This window comes from Manacus candei, unplaced genomic scaffold (genome assembly GCF_025592945.1).
Source record: "Manacus candei isolate 608988 ecotype Guabito, Panama unplaced genomic scaffold, ASM2559294v1 h1tg000037l, whole genome shotgun sequence".
NCBI lineage: Eukaryota > Metazoa > Chordata > Aves > Passeriformes > Pipridae > Manacus > Manacus candei.
The window spans coordinates 1844988-1861338 of record NW_026138085.1 but is presented as its reverse complement, the minus strand read 5'-3'; the positions used below and the strand labels follow the sequence as shown (position 1 = coordinate 1861338).

General features: G+C 55.5%; 1 long non-coding RNA gene across 1 annotated transcript; it reads right to left on the bottom strand.

The window, feature by feature from the left end:
- Nucleotides 1-2139: 2139 nt before the first annotated feature.
- On the bottom strand, nucleotides 2140-16113 carry LOC127473782 (uncharacterized). Its single transcript, XR_007905593.1, has 3 exons — nucleotides 15961-16113; nucleotides 15388-15537; nucleotides 2140-4125 (listed from the first exon to the last, which is right to left on the bottom strand). It is a non-coding gene; the product is annotated as an uncharacterized LOC127473782 (long non-coding RNA).
- Nucleotides 16114-16351: the final 238 nt, after the last annotated feature.

Sequence of the window (16351 nt, the reverse complement as noted above, 5' to 3'; positions counted from 1 at the left end):
GCGAGCTGCAAGGGCAACGTGGGGGCTTGGACCCCCCTCCCCACCCCCGAGATGAATGAGAAGGAGGGTCTTTGCTCTGCAGAGAGAGACGGGACGGGCGCCAGGGAGGGAGAGCGGCCAGATGGGGGGAGAGGAGAGGAAGAGGCAGACAAGGCTCCTTTGTGCAGGGCAGCATCCGGTGGGGGCAAAGAGGGGGAATGGGGAAGGGGCTCATGGGTGCCAGGTAGGGAGGGGGCCGGGCTGTCCCCCTCCAACCCCGTGGTCCCCACAGAGGGGTGCATGAAATAGTCCACTGGTTTTTGTACCGCTAAAACCTTCAAAAATACTTTAAAAATACTTTTTTTTCCCCCCGTGTCTACCCCTTCCTTTTGTAATTTGTGTTTTAGTTTGTGCTCTGCAATGTACTCCTTGCCCAGCAGTGCGTGTAGGGAATTTATAAATCAATAAATACACTGGGGAGGGTGGAATAAGAAAATGTGGAGCCCGGAGCTCCACACGGTGGTTGGTGGGTGCTTCATGTTGTTAGAACCCAAGTGTCCTCCCCCACTGCTCAGCACCCCAGGGCGATGGGACACATCCCCCTGCTGAAGCTCAGGGGGTCTCTAGCAACCCCTGCAGAGATTTGGGGTGTCCCCACCCCCTCAGTGAGCACCAGCCCCATGGCCCCTCTGAGGCCACCCCAGCCTGGCCTCTCTCCATCCCCAGGGTCCCTCTGGCCAGGCCCACTGCCAGGTTTAAACAATTATTTTATCCTGGCTCTTTTTTCCCCCTGTTTTCACAGGACAGCACGGGCCTCCCACTCCCCAATTAGCAGCTTGTCATTGACAAGCTCATCAAAAGGCTGCTAAAAAAACCCAAACTGAGACTTGACACAAACTAGGGCAATAATCAGGTCTCTGCCCTCGTTTTTAAATTATCCCAGCAGTCCCCTGTGTGTCCATGGCGGTGGGGACCTGCTCCCAAAAACCCCATGGAGCCAGTGCTGTTTGGCTGGCTCCACCCCACACCTGCTGGGGGACACCTCGAAGAGAAAAGGGGAGTGGGGAAGAGGCAGGGACATTTTGGGACACAGGCCTGGCTGGTGGCCATACCCCCCCAGACTGCCTGTGGGGGGGTGGGGAAGGCACAGAAGCTGACTGAGGATGATGAGCAGGGGCTGGAACAGCTCCAAGGGACATCCAGGACCTCTCTTGCTGATGTGCTACCACCACTGTGGAGGTAGGGACAGGAGCAGGGGCTGCTCCCCACCACGGGCAGGGGGTAAAGGCAGCGCTGCCTCAGCAGAAGGGGGACTGGGATGGCCACTGATGGGGTTTGGACACACCTTGGGGTACCTACCAGGAGATGCCAGCAGGACTTTGGTACCAAAACAGCCTCTGCAACGTGCACTTGTCCCCAGGAGCAGGAACACAGCCCGGGCTCAGCTGTCCATGCACCAAGGACGCAGCCTTTCCCCCTTGGCTCCAGCCTCCCACACAGGACCAGTCCCAAGGACAAGCTCCTCCTGTGCCACCAGGCCAGGGCCACGTGGATGAACATTTGTCCCTCCAAAGTGGCCATCTGGGAGAAGGTGTCCTTCATCCCAGCAGAGCAGCAGGGAGCTGCAGCCTGGCCCAGTTCTGGCTGGTGTGACCTCTGAGCTCAGCCGGGGCTGGGCTGGTGCTGCTTCTGTGACAGCAAAGGAGGACCCTGTGTGGGGCCCCCAGGGGGGACACAGCTGTCACAGAGCTGCCACACAGGCAGGTACACCTCTGGGGACAAGAAAGCTCAAGCAGTGTGACCAGGGTTCTCCTTGTTGGTTTATCCCTGGGGGATATCCCTCATGGTAAGTATTTGGACAGTGAGGGCAGCTCCTGTACTCCCCCCTGCCCACCTGCCTGGCAATTGGGTGACATTTGGGCAGGGGGAACACCCCCATTCACCAGAGCCCACTTTATATCTGGACCCTCAGGCACCACACCAGGTGTTCCAAGGTGGATTTTTGGTGCAGGGAACAGGATTTCCAGCCTTCTCCTGAGATGTGGGGCAGCACCACAGGCAGCTGCTCCAGCCTAGATGAGGTCCCTGCAGCTCAGTGCCACAAGGCTCCAGGTTCACCTCTGCACCAGCAAAGTTATGATATGGAGGCAAAAATCATATTTTTGTACCAAAAATCGTGTTTATTTCTCCATCTTTTGTACACACAAGCTCTCAAACAGCACTCCAAGAGCACCCCTTTCCCACAGCTGCAAAGCCATGAAAAAAGGCTTTAGATGAAAGGAACTGGTACAAGAAAAAACAGAGCTCCCAGACAAGGCTCCAGGCTGGCCCAGATGCAGCTCACGTATCCCAGTTTCTCCCTCAGTTTGCAGATTTCCGGACATTTGGTAGCTCAGAGCAGCCTTGGACATTTGGCAGCTCCTGCCTGCCCTGATCAGCCTGGCAGAGCCCTCCAGCACCCTGAAATGAGGGTGGCACAGCCCCACAGGGAGCCCTCTGATGCCCCAGGCACCAGGAAAGCACAGAGACTGATGCTTTAATTATCCTACCTGCCCTTGTTGACTCCCTCATTCTTCCCCAGGGGGGTGGGAAGGGGTCAAGCCTTGTGTTTAGTGCTCCATCCCACACTTGCTGCAGCAACAGAACCACAGCTCACCCAGGCTGGAGGGTGGGCAGTCCCTGGACTGTGAGGCTGAAACAGCAACACTTCAACACTTCTCCCCTGTCAGAGCAGCATTTCTCCCCCTTTTCTCTGTCCAGCACGAAGCTCCCGTGCCCAGGCAGCACCCACCTCATCCCGAGGGCTCCTCTGCAGTTCTTCCACAGGGTTCACACACGGCTGGGTTTGCACAGCCCAGCCCAGCCCCTGGGATGGAGCGGGATAACAGCCACGAGGTGCCTTTGGAGCCGGGAGCAGGCTCCGTGCCCAGCACAAAGAGCCTCCCCGGGTGCAGCCGCTGCCGGGGGGGGGGACTGGTGGCCGTGCCACGTGCTGGGAGGGGCTGCCGGGCTGACCTGGCACAGGGGGCACGCTCTCCTCAGCTCACTCGGCTTTTTGTTAGTGCTTCCAGCCCCGTGGTGTGATAACAAACCCCGGGAACACCCAAAATGTTATGAGAAATGGAATTATTATTACTATTGAACAAATATTATTATTGAATGTAACGGCTCTGAGCAACCTGGTTTAGTGGACGGTGTCCCTGCCCATGGCAGAGGGTTGGGAAGAGGTGGTTTTTAAGGTCCTTTCCCACCCAAACCATTCTGAGATTCTGTGAAAAGTGCATTAAAACTAAAAGCTGCGAAGTGGGACTCCAGGAGGGAGCAGTGCTCCCAGCAGTGCCCTGGCACACACAGGTTCCCATAGGGAAGAGCCCTGTGCTGGGTGACCCCAGCAATGCCTCCCAGACCCTGTTGCTGGCTCAGCCCTCCCTGGGTGGCTCTCCCAGACTGGAAGGTGCCAACCTGCCTTCTCTCCCAGAGCGTTCCCAGCCACCCTATTTCCTTCTCCCTCTTCCTGACACCCCAGCTCTTACCTGGGCTGGGATCAGCCTGTCTCCTCCCTCAGGGATGTGTGACAGCCAGGCTGTGTGCCAGTCCCAGATGATGCTGGGCTCTTATGGATCACTCTATTACTTCAGTGTTATAAATACGTTAAATTAGAACAAGAAAACAATTCAGCACTCGGAAGCCACAAGCTGGGGCAGAGCTGTTCCCACTGCAAACTCCACCAGGATCCAGCACCGTGCAAGACCAGACCTGGGGTCCCTGACTGTCACTCCAGCACTGAGCTATGCGTAGGTGGGGCTATTCTGCCCAATCTGCTCCACCAGGAGAACCACAGATGATGTTCCTCCCCTTGGCTGAAGCCTTTGATGCTTCAACTGCCTACAGGGATGGACCAAAGATGGGTCAGGAGAGCTAAAATGATGCAAAAACTGCCACTAGCAGTCCCAGGAGGAAGAAGGAAGATAAATTATCCTCCATATCATGCACAGATCCCAGAGTGAAACTGTATTTTACTTACTGAAATCTCTCACAGGTCGAGCAGCGTTCAGGAGAAATGTCCAGTTTGAGCAGCTGATGGTCTCCACAGGGATGCTCCTCCATCTCTTGTCACCCTGCTGGCTCTGCTGGTCTTGCTTGGTTCTGAAAAGAAGGGGATGTTGAGAACAGGGGGAGAAGCTCCTCCAGGCCAGCTCTGGCACAGACCACCTTCCTCCGGGGCCGCAGCCGACTGGGCTGGAGGAGCCACGGGAGCTCAGGACACTGGGGGGGCCGAGACATTCTCACCACGGGATCAAGGCTGCAAAATGCATCCCATTAAGGGATCAGGCATCCACCTGCTTTCATCCCAACCCAACAGAAAAGGTGCAGTTCTGACAGTAGCACCTGATGGGCAACACCGTGACCCAAACGGGACTCCAGAGCTCAGGAGGTTGTGCCTCCCACGCCTCCCCCGTGCATCCCACGGGAGAGGACAGGCAGTGTGATGGAGGATGCTGCCCCCGGGCTCTCACAGGGCTGTGCTGGCAGTGATTACAGCCCCCAGCCCCCCGCCCTCGAGCCCCCCCATGCTCCACACTTCGGCCTTATCCATTTAAGCCTCCCGGTGCTGGTGTCCCAGTAACGAGACACGGACGGTGTCTACCCTTAAGGAGCCTTCGCGGCTTAAAGCCTGAGCTCATCCAGCTCATGACCCCGAACCAGAGCAGCTGCCGGGCGACAACCGGCACCGGGACACCCGGGGGACGAGGGCACGGGGGGAGCGTGGTGGCTGAGCCCTGGCACGGCCACGGGGCCAGCACCGGGACGGCCCCGCTCCTGCCTGCAGTGCCTCGGAAGATGTATTTTTACGGCTGGGAGGAGACGGCAGAAGGGAGGGGAGCGGCTCAGGAATATGAAGCAGCATCCCAGTTACTGCCCAGGCGCTGCAGGAGTGAGGGATTAACTGTTTGAGGGCTGAAAACCTCCCGTGCTGTCATCGCCAGCTCCTGAGATACCAAAGGCAGGCACACGAAATTGTGCAGAGACAAGGTACAGGATTTAAAAGCTTTTTGGAGACTCTGCTAAATAACGATCACAAACCCAGCATCCCTCTCTTACCCTCCACCCCTGAAACTCCCCCTCACCCCTCCTTGGTGCATCTCTCCCTGTCCTGCTCCCAGCTGCAGCCCCACATGGAGTTGTGGCACAGTGGGCAGGAGATGTCACTTATGGGTCTGTCCTCTCCCCCAAAAACCAGCAAAGCAAGAGAAACGTGGGCTGTGCAGAGGGGATGGCTCAGCCAGCACTTGTTCCCTGTGCACAGTGGGTCTGACACACACAGCTCACACACACAGCCCGGCTGGGAAGGGACCGACAGCCTCCCAACCTGGACACCCACCATCTCCCCTCCCCTTCCAGGTCTGCTGGCAAGATGTCCCTTGCTCAGGGTGGGCATTTTTTTGGAGCTGGACCCCAGTGTGTGGGCCCTGCGTGGGTGCTGCTGCTGTGTCACAGCCCCTCGGGGGTCTGGCACTGAGCAGAGATGAAGCATTTGGTGTGTGCAGACAACACAGGAAGCATTCAGAGCTGCCAGGCTTTGTGCACGGATCCCCTCGGGCTGCAGCAGGAAGGAGGGGGGTGGGGGGGTCCCCCCAGCTGCCAGCTGGGCTGTAGCAAAGCTAGACAGGGCTGAAAGGAAGCGGGAGCCTGTACTCAATGCACTGCTTGTCCTCCTCCCTCTTCAAACCCTCCTCTTGATCCAGCAGCCGCTTCTCCCCTCAGGGCCTGCTCTGCACCCAGGCTCTCCCACACTCCCTATTCCTCTCCTGAGCCCCAAATTGCAGCAGCAGCTTCTTGCTTCTCTGGGCAGAGTCATCTTCCTCCCACAGCCCGTCTCTCCCCCCAGCCAAGCCCCTTCCCAACACAGCATGAACCCGGCAGACTGCTTCCTCCCTCCTTCCCTCCCTCCCTCCCTTCCCCTCCGCTCCGTGCAGCTCCTAATTGCTCCCTCACGCCCCCACCGACACTCTCTCATCTTTCTCACCAGTGAATTTTCTCACATCCTCCCACCTTTTTATTCCATGAATGTATTCCGTGGCTTTTTTTAACCTGGGTAAACCATAAGCAACATCCTGTGAAAGGGAGGGCTGCGAAATGACAGCTTGGCATTTAAGGCTGCCCCTCCCAGCTCCATTCAAGCTCTTACTTACAATGGGGGAAAACATCTCCACTTTATCATTTCATGTGAATCCTCCACATCCCTTTTCTGAGTTAAGCCTGCAGCTGATTTAGCTCACGAGGTCCCTCCTCAGGCAGGGGAACCAGAGCTGCAGGCAGCTCAATGTGTTTCAAACAAAAAGAAAGCCACTGCTGTGGTTTCTTTTTTCTCTTCTTCTTCCTTTCCCAGGGATTTCTAGATCTCAGAGGAAATTTGGGGGTTAAACTGCTGCAGAGCAATTGGCTGACATTGCACTGACACCCCACACACCCCATGCTCTGCTCCAAGTGGAAATGCTCAGCTTGGAGCATCCCTGTGTTCACAGAGTTAAAAGGGAAAAGCACAGAGGGCAGAACAAACCCTTCGAGATCATAAAATCACAGAATGGTTTGGGTTGGAAGGGACCTTAAAAACCTTCCAGTTCCACACCTTCCACTAGCCCAGGTTGCTCCAAGCCCCGTCCAACCTGGCCTTGGACACTTCCAGGGATGGGGCAGCCACAGCTTCTCTGGGCAGCCTGTGCCAGGGCATCCCCACCCTCACAGGGAACAATTCCTTCCCATTATCCCATCTAACCCTGCCCTCTGGCAGTGTGGAGCCATTCCCCTTGTCCTGTCCCTCCAAGTCCCTCTCCAGCTCTCCTGGAGCCCCTTTAGGCCCTGGAAGGGGCTCTCAGCTCTCCCTGGGATCTTCTCTTCTCCAGGTGAACCCCCCCAGCTCTCCCAGCCTGGCTCCAGAGCAGAGGGGCTCCAGCCCTCAGAGCATCTTTGTGGCCCTATAAGCCACCAAGCATCCAGGTGAGGACCCTCTGCATCCCTTCACAGTCACATTTGTTTTTTCCTACTGAAATACTGTCAGAAATATTCCTACTGTTCTCAGCCTTCCTGTTGTGTTTTCTTTCCTGCCTTTTAGCCAGTTAAACACCGGGTTGCAGCCACGTAGGAACCTCTCTCTCCTCCCACAGGAGCTCAGCTTCTTTAGGAGATTGCAAGAGACCCCTTTGGAAATCCAGGTGGGCTTTATCAATATGCCAGCTGCGGCAGGAGGACAGGAAAACACCGAAATTACCGACCATTAACAGCCTTTTGGGCAAAGAGTATTTATGGCTTGACCAAGGGATTGTTGGGCTGGAACCCCCTGTCCAAAGATGCTATTTTTGGTCATCCCCAGCAGATCTGCTTTGAGATTTCAGTGCCTTTGTACAGGACTGACAAAATATTTCGGGAAGATTTGTAAATTGCTGCCTTTTACCCACAATACGTGGATTTTTGTCCCAGCCTGATTTTGCCCACCGGCAAAGATGCAAGCTGGCTCCACCTCTAACCTGGGTTAGAGATGAGCATCATCATCTCCTCTCCCACATCCAGGGAACAGCCTGAGCGCTGGGACAAGGGGGGATGTGTCTGCTCTGTGCACCAGAAAGCAGAGTCCCCCCTCCAGCCCAGCCCTGGCTCTCTCCTGTGGCTGCCCGGGCCAGCGGTGATGGATTTGGGATTGATTTCCTGCCTTCACTTCCCCGTGTGCCGGGGAGCAAATGGCAAAGCTGTGACATCGAGGTGACACAAAAGGGCACTGGTTGAGTCACTCCAACCACAAACCAGCTCCGAATGATCCGGCTGAAGCTCTGAGGGTGGGACAAGAGCTGAGCCGGACCGGGGGAGGACACTGAGCCATTGTGCGAGTGCCCTGCCGTGGTCCCTCAATGAGCTGCTCAGCATTCCCCTTTCCCTGACCTCATTTCCCGACAACGGCTCCTTTAAGGAGAAGCCCGGCGGCTTTTCCCGTTCCTTCACAGTCTGGGGACGGAGCTGCTCGTGGCTGAATAGACACAGCTGCCTGGGCAGGATGGGAATCAGAGATCAGAGCTGGCAGGGCTCACACGCTGAGCTCCCGATTTCCTCGGGAGCCGTGACAGGGGATGGAGAAACGTCCTGACAACTGGGGATGGAGGAAGACAATACACCCCACCGAGAGAGCTCCTGGAGACCACAGAACATCAGACAGGAGGTTCATGGGGAGGAGGACTCAGGGAAGAACTGGGTCCTGCAGGATCCTCTGCAAACACATGCAGCAAACCAGTATGGGTTTGGGACCTGGTGTGGGTTAACCCCAGGGGGCAGCTCTGCCCCACACAGCCCCTCAGTCCTCACAGGGGGATGGGGGCAGAACTGGAAGGGGGAGGGTTGAGATGAAGGTGGTTTAATAGGTGAAGCAACAGCTGAGCATGCAAACAAAGCAAACAAGGAATTCATTTATCACTTCCCCTCGGCAGGCAGGTGTTCAGTCATGGAGCAGCTGGTGGTGTTTAGCTGCTCGCCAGGGTTCAACCATGACAGGACCACAGTGCACTGCACTGAAATCACCTTCTGAATGGAGCAAAGAAGGGGAAAACCCACAGGGCAGGGGAGGGAAATCCCACAGGGATGGGCAGAGTGCCTGGTACCCCCTGCCCCAACTCCTACCTCCATGAGCAAGGTGTAAGTGGAGCCCTCGTGGCCCTTGCACCCTGCAGGCAGTGAGTCAGGGCCCCTTGTTTTTGCAGGTGTGGAAGGGGAAATCCTCCTCCTCCTCCAGGGGAAGTCGGGTCTGGGATGGCTGTGACAGGAGTGAGTGTCCCCCCAGGGTTTGGATTACAGCGGGAGAGCTTCCCGTGGTCAGAGCACACAGTGCTCCTCTGGGAAAGGGCTGGAGATGTCAATGGGTCACAGGGCACACTGTCACCAACAGAGGAGGTGCTGTACAGGAGCAGGGTCATACATACAGGGTTTGGGCTGTTGCTGCTCACGGACACTGAGCCTGACACCGGAGGGGGACACGGACACCCCGCACGTCACAGCGCCAGGACACGTCTGCCACGCAGAGCCCAGGCTGGTGAGGGTCCGAGGGGGCAGCAAGGCTATGCTAGCCAGGGACTAGCCTTGGACCCTGCTGAGGCCAAAAGGCAGAACAGCCTGTTACAGTCACAGAATTGTTTAGGTTGGAAAAACCCTCTGAGATCATCGAGTCCAACCATTAACCCAGCACTGCCAAGGCCACCACTAAACCATGTCCCCAAGTGCCACACCCACATGGCTTTTTAACACTTCCAGGGATGGTGACTCCTGTGCCAGAGCTTAACTACCCTTTCAGTACAGAAATTTCCCTAATATCCAACCTGAGCCTGCCCTGGCACAACTTGCAGCCATTTCCTCTTGTCCTGTCCCTTGTTCTCTGGGAGCAGAGCCCGACCCCCCCTGGCTCCCCCCTCCTGTCAGGGAGCTGTAGAGAGTGAAAAGGTCCCCCTTGAGCCTCCTTTTCTCCAGGTTGAGCCCCCCCAGCTCCCTCAGCTGCTTCTCATCAGACTTGCACTCCAGACCCTTCCCAAGCTCTGTTCCCTTCTCTGGACAAGCTCCAGCCCCCCAATGTTACTTTAAATCCCTGCCTTTTTCTGCAAGTAAAAGGTGACCAAACACCCCAGTGCCACTGGAGGCTGTGTGAAATCAGCTGGAGATTTCTCTCCATGCTTCTCCCATCCCTCCTCCTGTATGGGAGAGAGAAAGGTTGTACCTTCACCTCTTCTACATCTCTACTCTGGTTTTCTTTTTACAAATACTTGGTTCAGAGATCTTCCTCCCCCCCTTTTCTGCCCTGGTCACCAGCTTGTGGTCACTTGTGTGGCACAGACCTGGCACTGCCTTTCCTCACTCCCACTTTGGGTTCTGGTTTTTTCTGCTTTCTTTTCCACCCTGAGCACATCACAATCCCTCTACTCAGAATCTCCCATGCAGGGACCACTTTCAGCAGCACAAGAGCTGCTTTAACATCTCTTCACCCTGGGATTCTGCTTCCTTAGCCTGGAAGACTTTTTAGTAGGACCTGTAGTAACAGGACAAGGGGGGATGGTTTTAAACTAAGAGGGGAGATTTAGACTAGATATAGGGAAGAAATTCTTGGCTCTGAGGGTGTGTGGGGAGGCCCTGGTACAGGCTGCCCAGAGAAGCTGTGGCTGCCCCATCCCTGGAAGTGTCCAAGGCCAGGCTGGACAGGGCTTGGAGCAACCTGGTCTGCTGAAAGGTGTCCTTGCCCATGGCAGGAGGTGGAACAAGATGACCTTTAAAGGTCCCTTTTGGTCCAAACTACTTTGTGATTTTATGGTTCTAAGAAGAAGTTTGGCATTCTGAACCACATCCCTGGGCAGGAGAACAGACCATGGCACGGTGGAAGTTGTTCTGTGAGCCAGCACAAATGGAGGGGTGGAGAAGCTATTTTGGATATGGATTAAAAGGACAGTCCACGTCAGCAACCACAGCAATACCAGCTGGGTATGTGGACCGTGCCATGGTTTCCTTGACAGCTGAGAGGAAGGAACAAACAGCAAAGAGTAATAGTAGGTACTGTTTTTTCCACCCCTTCCCAGCCCTGGAGCTCCCTGTGGGAAGCAGCAGAGAGGAGGCACAGCTCGGTGAGCAGCACTACCCTGCCATGCTCCCCTGCTCTGGCAGGACAGGCTGCAGGACTGCAAAGCTTCCTGTAAGGCATCCATCATTCCAGCCCTGTTACCCACCAGCAAGGAAAACACAGGACTCCGTGACACTGATGTGGCAGGAACAGGGAGCAAAGCCCAGTATCTGGACTTTGTAAGCAACAGCCTCACACCCTGCTCTGCTCCAGAAAACAGCATCTTTTCCCGATTGTATCATGGAAAAGGACAATAAATATTCCATGTCCTGTTCCTCCACAGGGTAGAATCCAGTGGGTCTGCACTCTAAATATGCTTTAAGGGAATGTCTTCATGCCCTGTGGGTATGATGGGGGTGGGAAGGCTTCCACCTCCCCCGCTCTGGATGGGAGGAACTGAATTAGGATGCAGACTGCCTGGCAACGCCTTCCTCCTGGGGAGGAGGAGGGGGGACAGCTCCACACGGGTTTCTGGGCACGTTGTCTAAAGCCTTTCACTTCCTCAGAGCCCCCAGCTGTTGGGTTATTTGCTGCCCGTGGAGGCCTCTCTGGCTGCTCCACTGATCTCCCCCAGGCTCTTCTCCCTCTCTGCTTGGCCCAGTTGTCTCCTTGTGCCTCTCCCCTGAGCATCCCGGGCTGCTAATGCCCCCCTGCCCTCTAATCTCCCTTTCACTCCCGTGCTGGTGCTCAGGCCACTAAGGAGATTATCCCGGTCACAGCTGCTCGTCCTCCCCGGCAACAGGGGTGTCACCCCGGGGGGAGCCACGTGCGGGGGTGACACATGTGCCACCACCACCCCCGTGGCAGCGCAGCTCTGGTGCCCCCTCCTGTCCAGCCCCAACCCCAGAGGAGGTGCCGAGTAGGATGGGATGTGCTGTCACAGGCATTAGTAGGATATTTGCCTCTCTCAAGCTGGGAATCTGGGAGACCTGCACCCATCCGGCCCCTCTTGTTCGTGTGGGAGTCTCCCAAGCTTGAAACCGAGAGAACCAGGACACCCAGGCAGGACATGGAGCATCCCCCTTGGAGCACCGGGGCTCAGCCTTGTGCTCCAACAGCACAGAGGCAGATTCTACGAGGCAATTAAAACTCCAATCCCAAATAAACCAGCACCTTCCCGCTGCCCCTACCAAGCCAGGCGGAGTTCGGGAGCTCCTGGCACCAATCGCTGCCCTCTCTGCGGATCCTCCCCGGCACCGAGGGGGTTAACGCCGAGCGCCCGGGCTCTCGCAGATCTCCGTTTCCGTGACAACAGCTCCCGATGAATCCCAGAGCTCGAAAATCCCATTAAACATCTGCGAGAGGCTGCCCGTGCTGCCTGCCCAGGCTGCCACCTGCCGGCACCCCCAGCCCGGCCCCCACGGCCCCCCAAAAACACGGCTCGGGGGAGCGGGGACAGCCCCAGCACGCTGGGGTGGGGCACGAAACCCGGCTACCAGACCCGGCTGCTGGGCTAGCGAAGGGAGGCTGCAAGGATTGAGGGTGCAGGGGTACACCCACCCCAGTGCCCAGAGCCTTGGGGGGCTCCTGGGAGGGACACAACACCCATCACCGTGGGCTTGGCTGGCAGGGATGCTCCTCTTGGAGCAAAGCAGTCCACAGTCACTCACAGAGGGGGGCTCAAAGTTTTGGGGGCAGGGTTGAGTGACAGCAGTGACTGACTGGAATCTAGTAGGGCTTTTGAGGGTTTTACACTGACCCCTCTGCTTGTGGAGGGTCTGGTGGGCTGCGAAGGGTCTCTGAGGATGAGATAGGCCAGTGGCCCAAAGGGGACTTTAGGCTGAACTCATCCCAAGCCAGAGAAGGTGTTTGAAAGGCTGAGGAAGGATGCTGTGACCTGGATAATTAGGGTTCCTGCCTCACCTCCGTGCTTCATTCACTCTTCTCCAGCTTTAGTGATTGATTTAAAAATCAAGGATTTTTAAACAGCCTTTATATTTGATTTGAGAAATTTGGGCTTTTCCCTCTCCTTGCTTCCACCACTGCCTGCAATAAGAAAAAGGCATCAGGAGAAGGAGAGGAGGAAGCTGGGGAGGTGCCACATTTAAGGTGATCACAGAATCACTGAGGTTTGAAAAGACTTTTAAGCTCATCAACCCAGCACCACCCTGCTCACCACTGAAACATGTTCTCAGGTGCCACATCCACACTCTCTGAACACTCCCAGGGGTAGTGACTCCACCACTTCCCTGGGCTGCCTGTTCTAATTCCAAGGGGGAAGAAGAAGTCCAGGAGAGAACAGGCACCATCCTTGAGGGAAGCTCAGACAACAGCACAGGGACAACCCATTCCTGTGTGACTGGTCCTGGGGCTCAGTGACCTGAGAGAGAGAACCTGGACACCGTGTCCAGGCTTATTATAATACAGTTTATTACACAGTATATAATATCTATAAAAGTCCAACATATACAATATATAAACCTTATCATACAATGAGGCTCCTGCAGCTGAACCTGACTGTGGGACTGCTCAGATGAATCCCAAATTGCTCCCCTGCAATCCTGGGTTCAGAAGTGCAGCTTTTCAGCTTTTCCTTCCACTCACAAGCGCTGCCAAGTCATTTGGGTCCTGGGAAAAAGCCTCTCCTCTGCTTGGGGAAGGATAGGACAGGAAACAAGCAGGGAGGAAGCAGTGCCTTCTTCACCCCCCTCCCCATCTAACTCCATCCCTGGGTATGGGAGGGAAAAGTCACAGGGACCTGCAGCAGGAGGAGCCCTGGAAAAACTCTGGCATCTGCAGGATCCAGGGGAATCCAAAGGGGCCACGGATGAAAGCTGACACAGAAAGAAAATGCTCTTTTTGAGCTACAAATGCTGGCACAGCTGCTGGCCAGACCCCCTTCCAAATCCTGAAACATGCCAGCAAGGGGATGGGAATCATTAACTGGCTCCTTTGTGTGATTTAACCATTTCCACCTCCTCCTGCCCCCTGAAAAAGCTCAGATTCCTCAGGGTTTCCAGCCCCCCAATGCTGCAGTGCCTGGGGCTCCCCCCCAGCAGCAGGAAGGGGCTGAGAGAACCCCTGATGGAGAAGACAGGGCTCCCTGTCCCCTCCTCCAAAGCTTTTAAAGGCCAAAGCCATGGGCACAGGGCTTTTCTGCAGGGGTAGATGCCCAGGAAAGATGCCAACCAGCACCCAGGGGAAATGCAGAGTGGTTTGATGCTCCTTTCAAAGCACAGAGCCTTGGAAAGCCCCCGGCCTCAGAAGGGAATGGGAAAAAAAAGAAGCCTGTGTCTTGCAACTAAAGCAGTTGGCTGAGAGCTACAGGGTGATGTAGGATGGATGCTGAGCAGGGTGGGGACCTCTGTCCAGGGGAGCTGGGACACAGCCCTGCCAGACACTGGGCAGGCATTAATTTTGCTGTGGAGAGCCAAGCCCTTGGGGTTCCTGGGCTCAGGGACAGCAACGTGGGGGTCTGCAGCCTTATCTGTGTGTGCTCTGGAGCAGGACCCCCCTTGTCAGAGGCAGCAAAGCAGCAGGAGGGAGGGAGGGAGGGAGGGAGGGAGGAATGTGAGAGCTTGCAAAGCATCTCACTGCGGGAGCTGGAGCTGCCAGGAGGAGGGGATGCGTTTCAGGAAACCCAGAGAGGCAGGAAATCAAGGGAGAGGGACAGTAATTGAGTCCATATGTTGGAAGCAAAGAATGCATCTGGTAGCAGGGAGCAGGCAAAGGGAGAAGGCTCATGCTGTGGGGACAGCACAGGACATGCAGAGTCACATTAACCTCCTGGACCAAGCAGAAGGTTGAATTCAGACCAACCACAACTGCTGGGAGGGGTCACTGGTCTCTTGTTGCAGGTCTGTGCCTGTAGTAGCTACAGGCTCAGGAGGCTTCCAAACTTAAACTCGTTAATATCTTTAATTTAATGGGTAAAGTTGCAAAAAGGTGAAGGAAATGGCTGTTCTATCACAAAGTGACAAGGTTTGTTCTACATCCATGTCCCTGAGCATGTCTGGAGCTGGGAAGGAAAGTGGACAACAAGAAAACATGGGCAAGAGGGATATCAGGTCCTTCTGCTCCCCCAAAGCAGCACAGCTCTGGTGCAGGAGTACCTGCTGATGCAGGATTGACTCAGAGGTGAGGGCACAGTCAGGAGGAACCTGGGGCTGCACAGTCATCACAAGGCTGTCCCACAGAGCCAATCCCACAGAGGCCATTCCCCTCGTTAAGGTATTCCCAGGTTCAGGCTCCAGAGCTGGGAAAGCTCATAAAAATATTTATGGCCTCCTCCCCTCCTCCCTTTTCAAACACATTTGCAAAGAAATCTGAAACGTATGTGGTTGGAATAGAGGAGTCTGGAACAGCACCATGGCTTGGGAAGGGGCAGAAGAGCTCTGGTGCCAACAACCCACTGAGCCTCCCAAGAAATCAGGGGAGGGGATGGAGCACAGGAACACAGCACTGAATGGGTGCACAGGCTTTGGTGTGTCATGCAAATTGCTGCATTTTATACAGCCAAAAAGCCTCTCAGGAAGACCCTCAGGTTTAAGAAGGTTCTCTGTACCCAAGCAGGCTTTGAAGGTGGCTGTACTGTAAGGTGTCCCTCAGCCACATGTAAAACTCCTCAGGCAAACCTGCAAATTGCTGCTCTCAGGACTCGTGTTCTCAGTAAATTGCAACACCACTTGTGCTGTCCCAAGTTTCCATCCCTGGGAATCCAGCTCCAGAGCATTTTTCTTTCATCTGTAGGCTCTCTACACATGCTACTTGTAGGGCTTTGCATCCAGACCAAAACTTCTGCTGCCCCAAACACCCATTTCATCCCATACCTGCATTTGTGCCTGTTCCCTGCTGCTCTCACTCCTGGGGCTTCTCCTCTGCCTCCTCCCTCACCAGCTTCAAACAGCAGATCATGTTTCATGCTGCTCCTGATTCTCCATGGCAGCTTCTGCAGCACAGGAGACACAGCTGCTGTGGGGCTGCAGGAGGGGTGGGAGGGGGGAAAAAACACACAAAAGTGGTTAAAATCCTCCCTTGGAAGGGGGAGTGTGAGGAGCAGGGCAGAGCTGAGCAATGGGGCTCTGGTGTAATTGAAGATGTCTCTGTTCATTGCAGGGGGGTTGGAAGGTGGTATTAGGGGGCAATTACTCTTCGTGAGGGTGGTGAGGCCCTGGCACAGGTTGCCCAGAGAAGCTGTGGCTGCCCCTGGATCCCTGGAAGTGTCCAAGGCCAGGTTGGACAGGGCTTGGAGCAACCTGGGCTGGTGGAAGGTGTCCCTGCCCATGCCAGGGGGTAGAACTGGATGATTTTTAAAGTCCCTTTCAACCCAAACCATTCTGTGATTTTCTATGATCTGGGCAATAAAGTTTTTCAGAGTTGAGAGGAAAAGTCATTTTGCTCACCAGAAACCTCTTTCTCAAGTTGTTAAACTCTGTGTAGTTGCTACCAAGTCACCTTCTGGGGAGCCAACAGGAAGCCCTGGCCCAGGACTGTGCAAAGATGCTCTGGTTTGAGCACATCCTTTGCAGCTTCTCACACTGCATCTTGGCATCCTTAAAGCTGTAAAACCCAGAAGTCAAGGACCATAACCCAAACATGAAGTGGAAAACCCCAGAGGAACGTCAGACTGCAACACTGCACCCCACCCATGGTTCCTCCCCACTCAGAGGTTTCAGCAGACCATGATGCTGAGATGGACCCAGCCCAACCTGCTCAGTGCCTGGGGGACACTTACACCTCCAGTGTCAAGGGTGGGCAAGGGGAAACAGCCTCAAGGGGAGGGTCAGGTTGGAT